Source organism: Danio rerio, chromosome 24, assembly GCF_049306965.1.
Source record: "Danio rerio strain Tuebingen ecotype United States chromosome 24, GRCz12tu, whole genome shotgun sequence".
Taxonomy (NCBI): Eukaryota; Metazoa; Chordata; class Actinopteri; order Cypriniformes; family Danionidae; genus Danio; species Danio rerio.
The window spans coordinates 35897501-35914553 of NC_133199.1; the positions used below are offsets into that span (position 1 = coordinate 35897501).

General features: G+C 37.6%; 1 long non-coding RNA gene across 1 annotated transcript in view; it reads left to right on the forward strand.

Annotated features, from left to right (window-relative positions):
- Positions 1-17053, forward strand: part of LOC141380746 (uncharacterized) — a 113789-nt gene that overhangs the window by 25980 nt on the left and 70756 nt on the right. The window contains exon 2 of the long non-coding RNA XR_012399498.1: positions 8068-8178. This is a non-coding gene — a long non-coding RNA (uncharacterized lncRNA). The remainder of the gene's footprint in view (positions 1-8067; positions 8179-17053) is intronic.

Below are 17053 nucleotides of genomic sequence, written 5' to 3' on the forward strand. Positions count from 1 at the left end.
TGCTCAAACACATCTCTCAGTAAAAGCTTCACCCACACTGATTCCAGATGGAGTTTTAGTTCAACACAAACCACACAAGCAAAAACTCACTGCCTGGCAGGAGAGAGGTGTCTCTGAAAAACAGCAATGTTTTCATTACATCATGAATACATTTTAAACAGCACTTTTTTTCAGGGTCAGAAGTTGGCCTGACTTTTGGTGATCCGACTAAATTTTGTGAACATGTGGGAGTGTGTGAATGTATAAGATATGAGAGAACGGGAGAAGGGTGTTTGTGCTTGTTTTGTTTTGTTGGCTGATATGACCAAGGGGTGAATGTTTGGCTAGTCTCTGCCTCAAACGGCACACCCACAGAACGCCCGCTTTACCAGAGTGATGCTCGTTGAAGAAAAAAAATAACAAACTCTCATTATTAGGAAAAACACACACCAATAATAATAATAATTCCATATTTAATAAAATGCTTTAAGTGCACTTATGAAATGGATTGAAAATTTCAAAATTATGGCCGCATGGTGGCTCCGTGGTTAGCACTGTCACCTCACAGCAAGAAGGTTGCCGGTTCGAGTTCCAGATGGATCAGTTGGTATTTCTTTGTGGGTTTTGTCCGGATGCTCTGGCTTCCCCCACAGTCCAAAGACACACACTATAGATAATTGAATAAGCTAAATTGGCCGAAGGGCATCTGCTGCGTAAAACATATGTTGGATAAGTTGGCGGATCATTCCACTGTGGCGATCCCTGATAAATAAAGGGACAAAGCCGAAGGTAATTGAATGAATTTCAAAATTGTCCTAAGATGAGGTGTTGTTCAATAGTTTCAGGGCAACTTGAAGGAGATGATTTGATAATTCAAATGTTGACTAAACTGTAAGTAAAGCATTGCATATCAGCATACATATCAATAAACATTTTGTTTGGATGTTGCCTATATAGGCAGTTTTGTATATTAGGTATTGGAACAGAGCCAGCATGTTATCTTTTATGATGGGGTGGGTGGGGAAAAGTGGGTGGAGTCAGGCTGACTCTGCACAGCATCTGTAATGAGCTCTGCCTCTGGTTTGGTGCCCAGTGGAACTGGCAGGATTTAGGAGCATCAGTGCCAAAGACTTTCACAGCAGGCTGGCTTACTTACACAACTCACACCTGAGATACACCACACACATACTGTACACACGCACACGGAGACAATCCTCAGATAAACCCAAACAAACACAGCCCAGAAATTAGCTTAGCACTGACAGCTTGGCAGAGCTCAGAAAGACAGAGAAAAGAGGCATTCTGGGTAAATACAGCTGGGCGCTTTTAGCTCAATGTTCTGCCCTGTCATTCAGCGAAATATGACCGTTGGTGGATCAAAGTCTGAGCTGTAATGAAGGAAAAAGAAACAAGGCGACTGCGCAAAAATCTCTTTTGTTTTACAAAACTAATAAGAGTCCAAAATCAAACCCGAATCATGTCCTGATGGACCACACGGCTTTAGCCAAATGTGATATTACAAAGTATTACAAATACTGAAGAAACGGACACATGTAGGATCACTTCAAAAGGCCGTCGTCTGAAATGAATGTGTTATTTGCAGGACTCCCTCGGTAAAAGAAAGCAGTGCATTTGTCTTAAAACTAATAAACACACAATAAAAACTGTATGAGTTTAGAGGAATGGTTTATGAAACTGGGAGATAATCACACAGTTGCCCGGGAGTGCAATTGCATTGGTTTGAAAAAAAAAAAATGCTTTGATGTGAATTTTTCTGCACAAATTCAAAGCCAGGCATATTTTTGGTTTGGTTTCTAGAATACTATATTGTTTATGACCTATACACTCACTGGCCACTTTATTAGGTACACCTTAGTAGTACCGGGTTGGACCCACTATTTCCTTAATCCTTCGTGGCATAGATTCAACAAGCTACTGGGAATATTCCTCAGAGATTTTGCTCCATATTGACATTATAGCATCACGCAGTTGCTGGAGGTTTGTCGGCTGCACATGCATGGTGCAAATCTCCCGTTCCACCATATCCCAAAGGTGCTCTATTGGATTGAACTCTGGTGCCTGTGGAGACCATTTGAGTACAGTCAACTCATTGTCATGTTCAAGAACCAATCTGAGAAGATTCGGACTTTATGACATGGTGCGTTATCCTGCTGGAAGTAGCCATCAGATGATGGGAACACTGTGGTCATAAAGGGATGGACATGGTCAGCAACAATATTCGACTTGCAATACTTAATATAGCAACTTGCTCAATGACACTATGCTCAACTGGTACTAATGGGCGCAAAGTGTGCCAAGAAAAAATCCCCACACCACTACATCACCACCATCAGCCGCCTGAACTGTTGATACAAGGCAGGATTTATCCATGCTTTTTATGATGTTGATGCCAAATTCTGACCCTACCATATGAATGTTTTAGCAGAATTCGAGACTCATCAGACCAGGCAACGTTTCTCCAATATTCTATTGTCAAGTTTTAGTAAGGCTGTGTGAATTGTAGCCTCAGTTTCCTGTTCTTCTGCTGCTGTAGCTCATCCGCCTCAAGGTTGGACACGTTGGGTGTTCAGAGATACTCTTCCGCAGACCTTGGTTGTAATGAATGGTTATTTGAGTTACTGTTGCCTTTCTAGTCTGGCCATTCCCCTCTTACTCCTGGCATCAGCAAGGCATTTGCACCCACAGAACTGCTGCTCACAGGATACTTTCTCTTTTTCAGACCATTCTCTGTAAACCCTAGAGATGGTTGTGCGTGAAAATCCCAGTAGATCAGCAGTTTCTGAAATACTCATACCAGCCCGTCTAGCACCAACAACCGTGCCGCGTTCAAAGTCACCTAAATCTCCTTTCTTGCCCATTCTGGTGCTCAGTTTGAACTGCAGCAGATCGTCTTGACCATGTCTACATGCCTAAATGCATCGAGTTGCTGCCATGTGATTGGCTAATTAGAAATTTGTGTCACAAGCAGTTAGACGGGTGTACCTAATAAAGTGGCCAGTGAGTGTATGGTTATTTATTAAAACACTAACTGGTGTAATAAAATGTAATAAAAAAATTAAGATAACCTAAATAGCAACAGAATTAAGATTTTTCCTAATCTGTATATTAAAACATAGTTTAAACTACCTTTAATATAGAAATATAATTTTTCTGCTTGCTAAAATATAAATGTAATAATTTACGTTGCATTAATTTAGTTATTATACATGCTTACCTTATGTAGCTAGTTATTTATTTGCAAATAATGATTAAGTAATATAATAATCATTTTATGTTTTTTGTTAACTGATTTATTTGTATTTTTCATTTGTTTTTTTGTTTTTTTGTATTTCAAACGTGTATGGCATATGAGAAAATGAGCTTTTGCCTTTTCATATTTTTTCATCTCGCATTTATAGACTCTTATTTCTGCATCACAAACCCAAAAGCTCTTCTTATATCCGTTAAGGACTCTAGACAGTGATCTGGAGATCATAAAGTTTAGCTGCATCCATGAAAATACAACCATTTAATCGAGCAGTTACTGTCCTGCACCCCTGGCAATTTCTGCAGAGATGGTAAGAAGCGCGCCACAATCTTTCATCATTAATAAAAATACTCTGACTATCCTGCTGATGTTTTGCTCTTGGAGGATGCGAAGGTTTATGAATGCTGACTCAATTTGTAATAAAAAAGAAATCTCAAACCTTCGCCTGCAGCGCCAGTCTGATAGAGGGAAATAAATGCATATTGTACTTGCTGAAAAGTTTAAAGCTGAAAAAAGTTGAGCATGAGATTTGAAAAGGTAAAGTGGTTTAAAGTGCGGTAATAAGTTGCGCAGGTGTCAGGTATTTTAAACCAAGGTAAAGTGAAAAATTCCTTCACATTCCTGTAGCAATTGGGAGAATGAGTGAGAACTATTAGGGTTTTCCTGTCAAGCTTCTTTTCTAGTTAGCTAGTGCAGTTTTCCACACTATTTGTCTTGAGCTGAATGTACTCAAGATGGAGTATATGTGTGCATGAGATATAAGTGGGGTAGTTCAAAAATTATTTTAATGTCTGATGTTGAATATTACTTTAAATCTAGAGTTGGGCAAAGTGCTAAGTGCATAATGTAGATTGTGTTAAAGCAGCTTAACATAGAAGTTCTAGTAAATTGAAACTGTGTCAGTCCAGTTTTTAGCATTCAGATTAGTTCACTTCAGTGTGGTCTAATTTTTACTGCTGTAAGTCTAAACACTGAAGAGCAAATCTATTGATGCGCAGCTCAACAAGTCCCAAACCAAGCAAGCCAGTGGCGACAGTGGCGAGGAACAAAACTTAAGTCAGAGTATCAGGGTGCTTTCACACTAGCACTTTTGGTCTGCACCCGAGTTCGTTTGACGTCATAGTACGGTACGTTTAGCTAGTGTGAATGCATCTTCTGAACCTGGGTGCGGATCCGTGAACCATACCCGAGTCCGCCTGAAAGAGGTGGTCTGGGGTACGGTTCATGTGAACTCTGGTACGGTTTACTTCAGATGTGAATGCAATCGTACCAAATAACGAAAGTGAACTATAGTGAACTGCCAACTGTACAACAAACTATCATTTTCATAACGTTCGTTTGTTAGTGTGTGTGTCATGTTTCGTACCTTGGTGTCACGCACGGGACTGAGCCAGGGCAAACACAGTGATGTCTGCTTGTCTCCTCCAAAAACAGCTTCTGCAGATGCTGTGTGATGTGCTGAATGTGCATAATATTTTTGCGGCAGATGGACGCTAGTTGCTTTCTGTATGTCCAAAAGTTTTCAGTAAAAGCAGAATGACCGTGATGTGCGGAAGTCTTTCCATTTCGGCGCTTGCTTGCGTGGCCGTCACCTAGCAACGGCCGTAAACAAAACAGCAGCTCGATGACGCAAGGTGACCGAGGTGGTGGCAAAGGGAGACAATTGAACTTGGATACGGTCCAGGCAAATGAACCAAGTGTGAAAGCACCCTCAGTCACACCCCCAAACTTTACCCGAGTCGACTGCGGGCCTGACGGCGGAGGTCTGCTCTACTGCACAATTGAGTGAATTCCGACACGACACAACCGATTCACTGAAATTATTCACACGTATGAATTGATAAATCACGTATAAATTGGTCAAACAGCGTTTATGTGCTAAATCACTCGCTTTTCCACATTACATTGTTGATAAATAGACGCATGTGCTGCTGTGTTAACAGGCTGAAAACGAAACAACATTCTCCAAAGTTCAGTCGAGCCAAAAGTAAACGCAGCAGCTGATCGCGCTGTCCTAGATGTGATCTGAGAGACAGCAAAGCAAATCACATATATTTAAATTATATTAAATATGTTATTAGGTTAATTTTTTGATTTCAATGATATAAGCATATCATACTTGCACAAACATGCTGAATATATTCCAATATTGCGAAAATGGATGACTTATGCCTGAATATATATTTTTTTACTTAAAAAATTTGGCATACATAGATTGAGCTACTTACCCTTACATTTTCCTTTTATATTTTGTATTGAGTGAGTGTTTATTAGTAAATAATATTCTGAAAGAAAAAAAAGTATGGTGTAGTACCTATTTAGTATCAGTATCTTGATATTTAATTTAGGTATTGTATCAAAGTCAAAATGTTGGTATCCTGCAACACTAGTTTTGGTAGGGGTAGACATTAATAAAATATGAATATTACTCATTAACTTCCATCCACGACTGTATCCCTTCTAGCAACAAACGCATAATAGAGAAAGATGATTAGTCACGTGGGTGTAACATTTGCTACGTCAGAGTTTATTTGGCAAATCTGTCAAAAACAACCTCAAGAGAGATTATATTTTTTTGAGAATTAAGGGATTCTTTTTTATTAAGAACTTGACATTTCTATCACTGCAAGATTGTGTCGTGTGATGCTTCAAAACCAATGGCAACACAAACTCTGAGATCTGTCCTAACGAAATTGGTTTATTTGATGTGGGTTTATACACAAAACACAGGCCTAACTCTCTAAGAGAATAAGGACAACCCTTTTAGACCACCAACCATTCTTCCCATTTTTAAAATAGTAAAAGTTGATTTGACACACCCTAAGCATACTTGCACAATGCACTTTAAACTATAAGCTTAGAACAATAAAATCGACCAAAATCTTTATGAACTTTTACAAGCTAAACATGAATCAATTGCTCCTTGTATATAAACAGCTGTTCGCTTGAATCAAAGGTCTGCTATATATGAGGGGCTTTTGAGATGACCTACTGTACATGTGCTGTTTTCTCATTAGCACATATTATACCTGCTAATGATGCAAGACTTTACAAGATGTTGTAGTGGTTCTTCCTCTACAATCTCCACCCATACGCAATGGACCCATTACCTCAGTCAACAGATGACTAATTAGAGCTGTTCTACATGCTGAATTAGCAAATAAGGTGAAGTTAACTGTGTATCTGGATGTTTGTGTACACTAATTGCTTATTTGTCATTTGGTTGACGTTTTTCCAAAGCACCTTCAGTGTATAAACTTGTGCACACTTCCCTGCTACACAGTATACAAGAAATGCACGGCGAAGACTTCATCTGAATTTGAATACTACCCTATTATACACTGTAGAGCACAGGTGTCAAACTCAGTTCCAAAAGGGCCGCAGCTCTGCACAGTTTAGTTCCAACTCTAATTAAACACACCTAATCAAACTAATTGAGTCCTTCAGGCTTGTTTGAAACCTACAGGTAAGTGTGTTGGAGCAGGGTTGGAACTAAACTGTGCAGGGCTTCGGCCCTCCAGGGATTGAGTTTGACACCCCTGCTGTAGAGGGAGAAAAAATAATAACATTTTAAATCAGAAAGTGACTGATTACATTAATAATACACTCGTTTGTGTCCGATCATATCACAGGTTTTTAAATTATTGAAAAAACAATATTTGCAACCCAGGCTCATTCTGATTACGTACCCCTACATACATTACTGGAGAGTGCCTAATGCGTCCCAGGAGCTATGTTTTTTGCAGTTTTTGTTTTTTTATGAATCTGTCAAAGACTGCTGTGTACGCTCAAAGATTGAAGAATACACAAGACATGTCACTCATACTGTATAGTTTTGAATGGGGAAAAATGTAATGGTCAATATGGCGAATGAAGCCCCCCCTACTAGTATGCGAGCCAATCATCGAATGCTTTAGACTGACATTTCTCTGGGGCAAAAGCTCGGACCAGACATATGCTTTTAAGATAGTTCGGTGGCCAACAAACCTACTGGAATCTCAGCGACTTCTTGTTTCACTGACGTAAGAAATGTATTAAAATAAAGCTTGAAATCTGTTCTTTTAAATGAACCAGGTGCCCTACCAGCAACTACTTTAATGCCCACAAACTTGTAAACAAAGATAGGAGATTCTCCATCAAGACCAAGTTGTAAATTACTTCAGAAGACCAGCACGATCAGGCGAAGCATTATTCAGAGGATGATAATGTGTAACGGCCATAAATGAGGTTGGCGTCGTGATCTCGTTCCTATCGAGTGCGCATGCATTTTAGCTTGGGCATACTAAAAAATGCATATTATGTTTGATTTAAATGTTTAGAAACTAAAGTTATGAGACAGTTGTTGTTTAATTTTATTGGTGGTTTCAAATATGTAATGTAATCGTAAGCTTGGCAAACAAATGTTTTCACATTCAGACAGAATGCCCGTGCATACTGCCTGAGAGACGTTTCAAAGATGTCCACCGAGTGAATTGACTTGCCCTAATAGGTCCTTGGTATGCTTTTTCAGATCTCAAATTTCTCTCGTAAGTGCAATTCGCGCCGGCTCTTCTCACATAAATCAACCAGAGGCTGCTGTCGACTGTTCCACCTTCCTCCTTTCCTAAACCCAGCTGATAGTGTTTTAAAAAGCTCAGATTGACCCGCCCACCCACTTCCCTAAGCCCAACTGCAGTGTTTTCAAAAGCAATCCAGAAAAAGAAAAGTCCTCACGGCAGTCTGATTTTTACCACGTTTTCAGATTTTACCACATTCTCGACCTGTTATTTAGTACTTTATATAGATTTTTGGCTTCTGTTTTTGTCTTACCTGCCTTCTAGAACCGTTCTTCGCTGGACTTAAACCTTATCGTGATGGTCAACTCCGCTCTGCATCTCAAATCCTATGACGTACACGTTGAGCTGGACAAACTGGTAACAGCAGAAAAGGCGGTAAGTGTTCAGCTAGTAAGCGCGAAAAGGAACGGCGTCATACCGCCAGGTTGCATTCGTGTTAAAGACGAAATGCAGCTATACGCACTTCTAGCTACATAATTCACAATCTCCAGAAATGTACAGAGGGGTATGTTTTCAAAATGAACCTATGTTGGATATTTGACCTACTAACTTTATTTGTTATATTATACTGTAAAAAAAAATAACCTTACGACAAAAGAAAAAACAAGATTAATCTGCTCACCCCATTGGCAGATTATTTTGCTTGTTTTAAGGAAAAACTCACTTAATATTGGCATATTATTTCTCAAAACAAGACAATATGTTTTGCTTGTCTAGAAAATGCTTCTTGATATAAGAAACTTTAGATATTTAGACTAGAAACAAGACAAAAAATCTAAGTAAGAAAAGCATTTTTTGCAGTGTATAAGAAATGAAATTGTCATTCAGGATTTTTTTAACTATAATAACTTGTTGCAAAGCCTCCAAAATCCCAACAGTATAGGACATTCACAGACTGTGGATGTTAAACAGCACATCTTGGCTGCTTCCCAAGGGATGGATTCATCAGAATGACCAATAGTACTGCAATAAAGCCCTCCAGAAAAAAGCAGACGTAGAGTTAGCATTTTCATGCAAAGCTAAATGCTGCACTGGGAACTCGATTACTAGATACCCTTACGGCAGATTAAAAGAGCCCATTGAGTCCCGTCCGCACTAGATTATTGACTGCTATTGATCAGTCCTCAGCTTTCAGTGAAGCCCATAGGGTTTGTGCTTCTAGACAGCTGGGCTCAGACTCAAAGGCAGTTTGGATAGAGTCCACCAGGAGTGCTGAACATGTACTATCCATTTCTAAACACGACATTCCTGGAATGGAACAGATTAGCCTTGTTCTTTTCTTCTTCCTTTTGAAGCAGCAGGAAAGTCGTGTTCGGAAGCCTCCAATAGAACTAGCTATGAAGAAAGAGAATGCCCCCATTAACTGTTCATTTTAGACTATTAATTAATGACTTACTTTGTTTAAAATTGGCTTAGCACTGTCGCCTCACAGCAATATGGTCGCTCGTTTGGCATTTCTGTGTGAAGTGTGCATGTTCTCCTCGTGTTCACATGGGTTTCCTCCAGATGCTCCAGTTTTCCCCACAATCCATAGACATGCAGTATAGGTGAATTGAGTAAGTTCACCCCTGATAAATAAGGGTCTAAGCTGAAGGATAATGAATGATTGCTTTAAACTGGTGTGAATTGTACATTGACTTTCAGTACCAGCAGTTTGTGTACTACATATTTATGTCTCAGTGAACCAAGTCCATATATTTAATTCAATTACATTTTATTAATCACACTTATTCTTAGTGCTTTAGACTATTTAAACAAACAAGCAATTTTCAATGATGACTTGCAGTTAAAACCCTCCTGAATTATTAGCCCCTGTGTCTATTTTTCCTCAATTTCTTTTTAACGAAAAGAAGACTTTTTCATCATGTTTTCTAAACATACTTATGTTAATAACTCATTTCTAACCACTGATTTATTTTATCTTTGCCATGATGAAAGAGTATTTTGCTAGATATTTTTAATAATAATATAATATAATAATAATAATAATAAAAAAAATAATAATACTGACCATAAAATGGTTTTAAAAATTAAAAACTGCTTTTATTCTAGCCAAAGTAAAACAAATAAGACTTTCTCCAGCAAAAAAAAATATATATATAAGAAATAATGTGAAAAAATCATTGCTCTGTTAAACATCATTTTGGAAAAATTTGAAAAAGAACAAAAATTCACAAGAGGGCTAATAATTTTGTCTTCAGCTGTTTATATTTCATATAAAATCGCTACTTTTCAGTGGAAAGTTTGCATTTCTGCCTGAAGACATCCATTAGCCCACATATTTAATTTAGTTTGTTAAGCACAGATTTATTTTAAGTTTATAAATTCAGTTCTAATTTCCAGCAAATGAATAAATAAACAATAGTGATGAAGTGTGGTCAAAAAACTGAGTTATATCCAAACACATCCAATTCTTATGCACCATGTGAAGCAGATGTCTGTAAAACAGATGGTTGAACAAATCTAATAATAATAATAATAACATTATATAAATGTAAGTTGTCGTGAATAAACTAAAAAAAGCCCCCCGAGACGTAGGCATGAATGTAGTGGTTTTTATATTTATGTATAAAATAATAATTTTGTAACATTTGAATCCTTTAATTTTTTTCATATTTAAAGATATTTGTGTATTGCTGTACATCATGTGTGTATTAAGCAATGTGTACGTGTTCTAACCTGCATAGCCACTTAACTAACATGCTTTGTGCTGGACTTTACACCAGCTTTCAGTTGGTCAATGCCACAGTCTATTTCAGTTTCTCAAAATAGCAACGGCCCAACAATGTGCCTTAACACACTTCTTTTCTAGACCGAAACACCCATGTGTCCACAAAGTAGAACAAATGGTTTTGCTATTTAAACAACGTGGCAGAAAACGGGAAAATTAGGTTTGCGTTGTATATGCGGGTGTATGATAGGGCCCTAAGAGTCCAATTGACTTCACTGTTAAGGTCTTATACTGGATGTACAGTAGATACAAACACCTATAAGAAAATGTGTCTTTTGTATACTTACGGACTCTATTAGTTGGCTAGACCTGCCATTTTGTTTTTAATACTGACTAAATATGTTTTCTGTATCCTTTTTAGACATGATCATGCGTTAGAACTGGGTTGAACCCTTTTACACTGAAAAAAAGGATTCATTGGATTTGCTAATTTTTTTTTTAAGGTAAGTGGTGGCAAACAATTAATATGGGCTGAATTTAAATAAATGAGGTTGAACATTACTACATTTAGGGCTCTATTTTGACGATCCATGTGCGAAGTCTAAAGGGCAGGGCGCAAAAGCAATAAGAGTGTGTCGGAATCCACTTTTGCTATTTAAGGACGGAAAAATCCGCTTTGTGCCTAGGCGCATGGTCTAACAGGGTTGAGCTTATTCTCTTAATGAGTTATAGGTGTGTTTAAGAGTCAGTTGTGTCAAGTCATGGCGCATTTGCGATTTACATGACGGACTTTGTAAGTGGGAAAACTGAGTAATTCACTAGTAATAAGACAATTAAACAGAGCGTGAGAATGAGATTTGAGCCTAATTTACTTTCACACAAATACACATGCTGTGCCCCATATGGTCTAAAACCTGACAGGTGGATAAATCTAAGCTTGTTTTAATAAAACAAATATAAATATGGATATAATAAATAATACTGCTAATAATAATAACATTATACAAAAGCACATTGTTATGAATAAACTGAAAGCCCCCCGAGATGAAGAAAGCATGAAAGCAGTGGTTTTTATATTTATCTAGGCTAAAAAATAATATGTTTTATAATATTTTAGTCCTTTATATTTATTTTCTTATTATATCTTATATATATTCTTAAGATTTTACTTCTTTTTCATATGTAGATATTTGCGTATTGCTGTATATCCTCGCCAGCAATGCGCCTCAACACGCCTCCTTTTTTAGACCAGAACGCCTATGGGCAAACATATGCACAAATGCATTTGCTATTTAAACAGCGTGGCACAACACGTCAAAACGACTCCTGCGCCAAGCTGAAACTAGCAAACAATTGCGTTGCGGCTTGCACCGCATTGTGCCGGGTGTATGATAGGGCCCTTAATGTTTGTTTAAATTCAGCCCAAATTAATTGTTTGCAACCAGATCCCTTAAAAATAAAGTTGTAAATCCATTGAATTTATTTTTTCAGTGAAGGGAAAGTAAAATTTATATTTGTACTGACTTTATAGTTGTTGTTGTTGTTGTTGTTGTTGTTGTTATTATTTCAAATACAGATCAGTGCAAACCATTTTCCATAAGATCAAGTGTTTGTTACACTATAAAAAATGCTTTAATTTTTTCATGTTGTCCCAACACAAATTTATCAAGTTAACTTAATTGTTTTTACAATTTTAAGTGGATTGAACATAAAACTATTAAGTTGTCCTCCCAAAAAACTCAAGAGTTGTGTTGATTCAGCTCAATTTAAATTAGTTTGAACTAACAGTAAAAATCTTCAAACCTCTCAAAACCGTTACTCACACCATCCTTAAAGTTGATCAGATTTAACTGTAAGGTAAAAGGAAGGCGCAGCACTGCAGCTAATCGACCTAAATGGAAGGCGAAGGTCCATCAGGAGTCATTTGTTAAAGTCTATCGTAGCAGACGTTTCTGAGCGCTGGCATCTGCCCAATCCTGAGACATTAGAGCAGATCGATCCATCTCGTTCTGTGAATCTTTCATCAACGGCTGAACTCTTGTCTCTCTGCTGCCAGCAACTCTCCTCCCACTCTCTGATCCTCTCCACCTCATTCTATTATTCTCCAACCATCTGTAGCTTCTGGCACAACTCTACATGATGATGAATACAATTAAGACTATTTTGACATTACTGTGACTCAAAAAAGTTCACCTTAAAATTGGGATTTTTTCAATTTAATTCAAGTTTATGTATACATTATAGGACTTTTCACATTAACTATGGTTTCAAAGCAGCTTTACAAAAGGTGCACAATATAGAGGAATTACCAACCAACGTCACACATTGCCATTCTCCCTTTGCACGTGTAATCAGAAGTGGAACGCCCCACCCAATAGTGACAATCTCTCCCTTATTAGAATAGACAGCCCTGAGTGAGAAGCAGCCATCTGCCATTAAAATTTTGAATCTGCCACTATGCTGACACATAGGCATTTATAGCTCCACGCTCTTTTTAAAAAGAGCAAAATCACAATTGCAACATTTTTTAAAACCAAAGTTGGACAAAGGAGAGCTGAGATCCAAATCAAACAGAGATTGAATACCTTTTACTAAATCCAGCTTGTTTAAAAGGATTGATAACAAAGATATATGACGGTTTGTCCAACAATTGCACTTCTGCCTGGCTAGGGCTTAAGGATGTTTGGGAGAAGGATATTGGTCAAACTATTGAAGAGAATGAGAGGGAAATTGTATGTGATAATATATACCCGAAATTTACCTCTCTTGAGATCCATGACCTTAATTTAAAAATTTTTAATAGGATATATCTTACACCAATGCGTATTAAAAAAATATTTGCCAATGCTACAGACTTGTGTTTCAAATGTAAAAAAAGATTAAGGTGCATTTATTCATTGTTTTTGGAACTGTGACAATTTTGCCATTTTGGAAGAAAATACATAAGGTACTGGAAAATATGCTTAAGCTAAATTTTAATATGAGCCCAGCTTTGAATTTATTGAATCCTAATGTGAACAATCTGTTTGAAAAAGATGCATTACAGTTGTTTATTGTACTGGTATATTTAGTTAAAACATGTATTTTTCTACTTTGGTCAACATCACAGGCTCCATCTTTTAAAATGTGGATATCACAAATTGCTACATGGCTACCATTTAAAAACCGTACCTATGACAAACATAAAAAATCTGACAGATTTTAGTCAATCTGGTCTCCCCTTTGGGAATACACGAAAGAGCTCTCTTAAAATTAACACAGGATCCTCATCATTCATTTACAATTTTTGTTATAACCTCCACTTAAATACTCTAAAGCTCTAAAATAGTTTGATTGTACTTTATTTTTTTACCTGTTTATTTGTTTTTATATTAATTTATTTGTTACTTTCCATTTTCAAGACTGTACTCTCTCTGTAACACATTTATACATTTTGATGTTAATATTTTGTGAGTCTAGGCCTACAATAAAAAATCTAAATAAAAAAGGAGCAAAATCTTGTTTGAATTGAAAGTGACAGTCACGAAACTGCAGTGGCAGTTTCAAAGAGTTATAAAACATTATTTGTGGAGTATTTTGAGCTGAAACTTTACATACACACCCAATATGTACAATATTTCATAAAAATGTCCAAAAACCATTTGGATATTTGATGTCAAAAATGACTTAAGAGTTTCAATATATCGATAATAACACACACAATGTAACTACAAAATAGTCAAGCTTTAGAGAGGAAAATTATTGAAACGATTTAGTCATTTTTTTAAATAGAATGCTAATGGTCTAATCTGATTCAATGATTTATGCTAAGCTAAGGCCCAATTCCAATACTATTTTGTACCCCTACCCCTTCCCCTTGGCCCTTACAACCGAGGGTTAAGGGGAAGGGTTTAAAATTTACCCCTAAGAATTGGAACAGCACTACAGCACCTGCACACGTCATCATATATCATCGCAATCTCATGTGAGATCAAATGATTGCGACCGCTGTAGTTTTTCCAATTGCTTTATTTTTTGGTATTTATTTTCAGGAAGTCACTGAAGGCATATATTATGTTATCATAACAATATAATGTGACAATATGATCATAACTATACTGTGTATTTACACAGTGTCCATATTTATCTATGTAAACACATGAAAACAACACTAACATTATAGCAGACACTGTAAAAACTAGGTTGCAAAATTTTTTCGTTTTTTTTTTGTAAACGACTGTAAAACGCAAACACGGTTATGAATATATTAAAACATGTTTGTTTGTCGTAAAAATTTGTAATAATGACAAAAATACTAATTTGTGGATCTCCATCTGGGCTCGGCAATGTTACCGCTGTGGCTGATGTATTCTGGGAAATTTTCTTACCCCTTGGTTTAGAGTGTGGTCCTGAAAAATCCTCATTCAAAGGGCTAATCACCCCTTCCCCTTAAGCCTGATTTATACTTCTGCGTCAGGTGACCGGCGTAACCCATGGCGCATGCAACGCGCATGGCTGTGCATTTATACTTCTGCGCACTGTCTCTGTCGGTCTGCATTAACACTTCCGAAACGCTAGTTGGCAGTGAGGTGTAAATGTTCCTCTGTGTCGAGTTTCTTCGCTGCTTTTTTGATTTTCCTGAACAATTCCTGGATGTACAAGTGGCTCAAACTCGCTCATTTCGAGGCAGGAACTGGTGGACGTGCTACAACTTTAACTATGAGGTGAACACAAAACAAAACTTTCCATCCGGAGCTCCTTCACGGTACTCCTCACTTGTAAACAATCGCTCGCGCTATTCGCGCGGATCTTGGTCCCGCCCAGAATCGTCAGCGCTACCAAGCCGACCAATCACAGAGCTTACGCTACGCGTTGTTGCGACGTGTAGTTACATTTTTTGAGAGGTGCACGTCAGTGACGGCGACGGCCACGGCGAAGGGCTATGCGTCAGCGGCGTAGCATAAGCCGGCGTTTGACGCAGAAGTATAAATCAGCCTTTAGCCCTACACCTTCAAGCTAAAGAGAATTGGGACAACCCTACCCTTTGGTGTGCAAGTGCAAAAAGAGGGGTAAGGGGAAGGGCTAAGAATTGGGATTGGGCCTAAAAGTGCTCTCGCCAGGCACAGAGACTGGCTGAATGGATTCAAAAAATGGTAAACCTCAACTATTTAAGTAAAATGAGCCTATTTCCAAAAAAGTGGAGTGTTACTTAAAAGCTTCTTTTTGTTCACAACAGCTGATTTATAAGTGCTTGCTATTACAATTTGAGATAAATGATTGGTGCGTGTGAGCCACTAAGCCATATATTGATTTCAGTTGTGTTTTTGATTAATCATATGGCCACGAAAGCTATCATGTGGCTTTAAAACACAGTGAATAAAACAAAAGCCTCTGTCGATGCTGACAGAATTCTATCATTTCGCTCCAGAAGAAAGCAGGTCCACCTGTGGAGAGGAATGTTGACTTTCACATGCGATTTTTATGGCTGGAATTTTTGGTCCAGAAAGTGCTGAGTGCATGTTTATAGAGCATATGGAGTGTTTTATCACGTGTGTTTCATTACAGTCTATAGGTGCACATGTATGTATATGTTTGTGTTGTGTAAAAAGGCCGGGGCGAACAGAAGGGTGAGGCATAAATTCATGCAGAAGGAAACATTTTAGATACATTGGACACAGCGTGAACTTTTTTCTTTCGGTTTTCACTGGCACGCAACATTAAGCATGAACAGGATGGAAATCGACCCCCTCATCCTCTGTGAAAAGGTTATAACAGATTTGTCTGCCTTGAGGTCACAAACACAATAGAATTTTAAAAAGAAACCGTCTTGAATTATTTTCCTGAGCAAAGACAATCTTCATCAGCAGAGCAAAATATATTTTGGCTTCATTCCGACGGAGCAATTATCCTCAATTAGGAAAAAAAGGCCATTTCTGCTGAACAATATATTAAAAAGCACTCTAATATTGGTCTGTACGATGTGCTTTAAGACTCTCAAATCTCATTTGCATGCATAAGTTTACATTTCTTAATGTCCTAAATGTGATTCAAAGCCCCTATATCATTCACTCATTTTCTTTTCGGCTTAGTCCCTTTATTAATCAGTAGGGATGTAACGGTATCAGAATTTCACGGTACGGTAATACCTCGGTATGAATGTCACGGTACGGTATTTATTGTATCATTTACAGGAAAAACAAAACGTATGAAAATACTCCAAAAAAGTGCCAAAAGTGTCAATGACATACAAATTAGCCATCTATCTGTAAGCTTTGAAACAGGAACTTCAAAATTATGAAACCATGTAAAAAAATAAAGTTTCAATTTAGTATTGTTGAAAACTCATCACATTCAACATTTAATCACTCACTCACTCACCAGAGATGGGTTTTAAGGAAAATGATCATATAACTATAATCTGGTAAAAGCTGGTATCTCTGGGTATTTACAATGTCCCCTGCAACAGAAAAACCCTCTCATTTGGGACTGAGTTTTCTGTGACAGAGATCTGACTTGGCCCAGGTTGACAGCAGTGGGTGACGTTGTGCATTGTCTTTCCCCCACTTGAGAGGACAAACAAGTGAGATAGAGGTCTCTTTG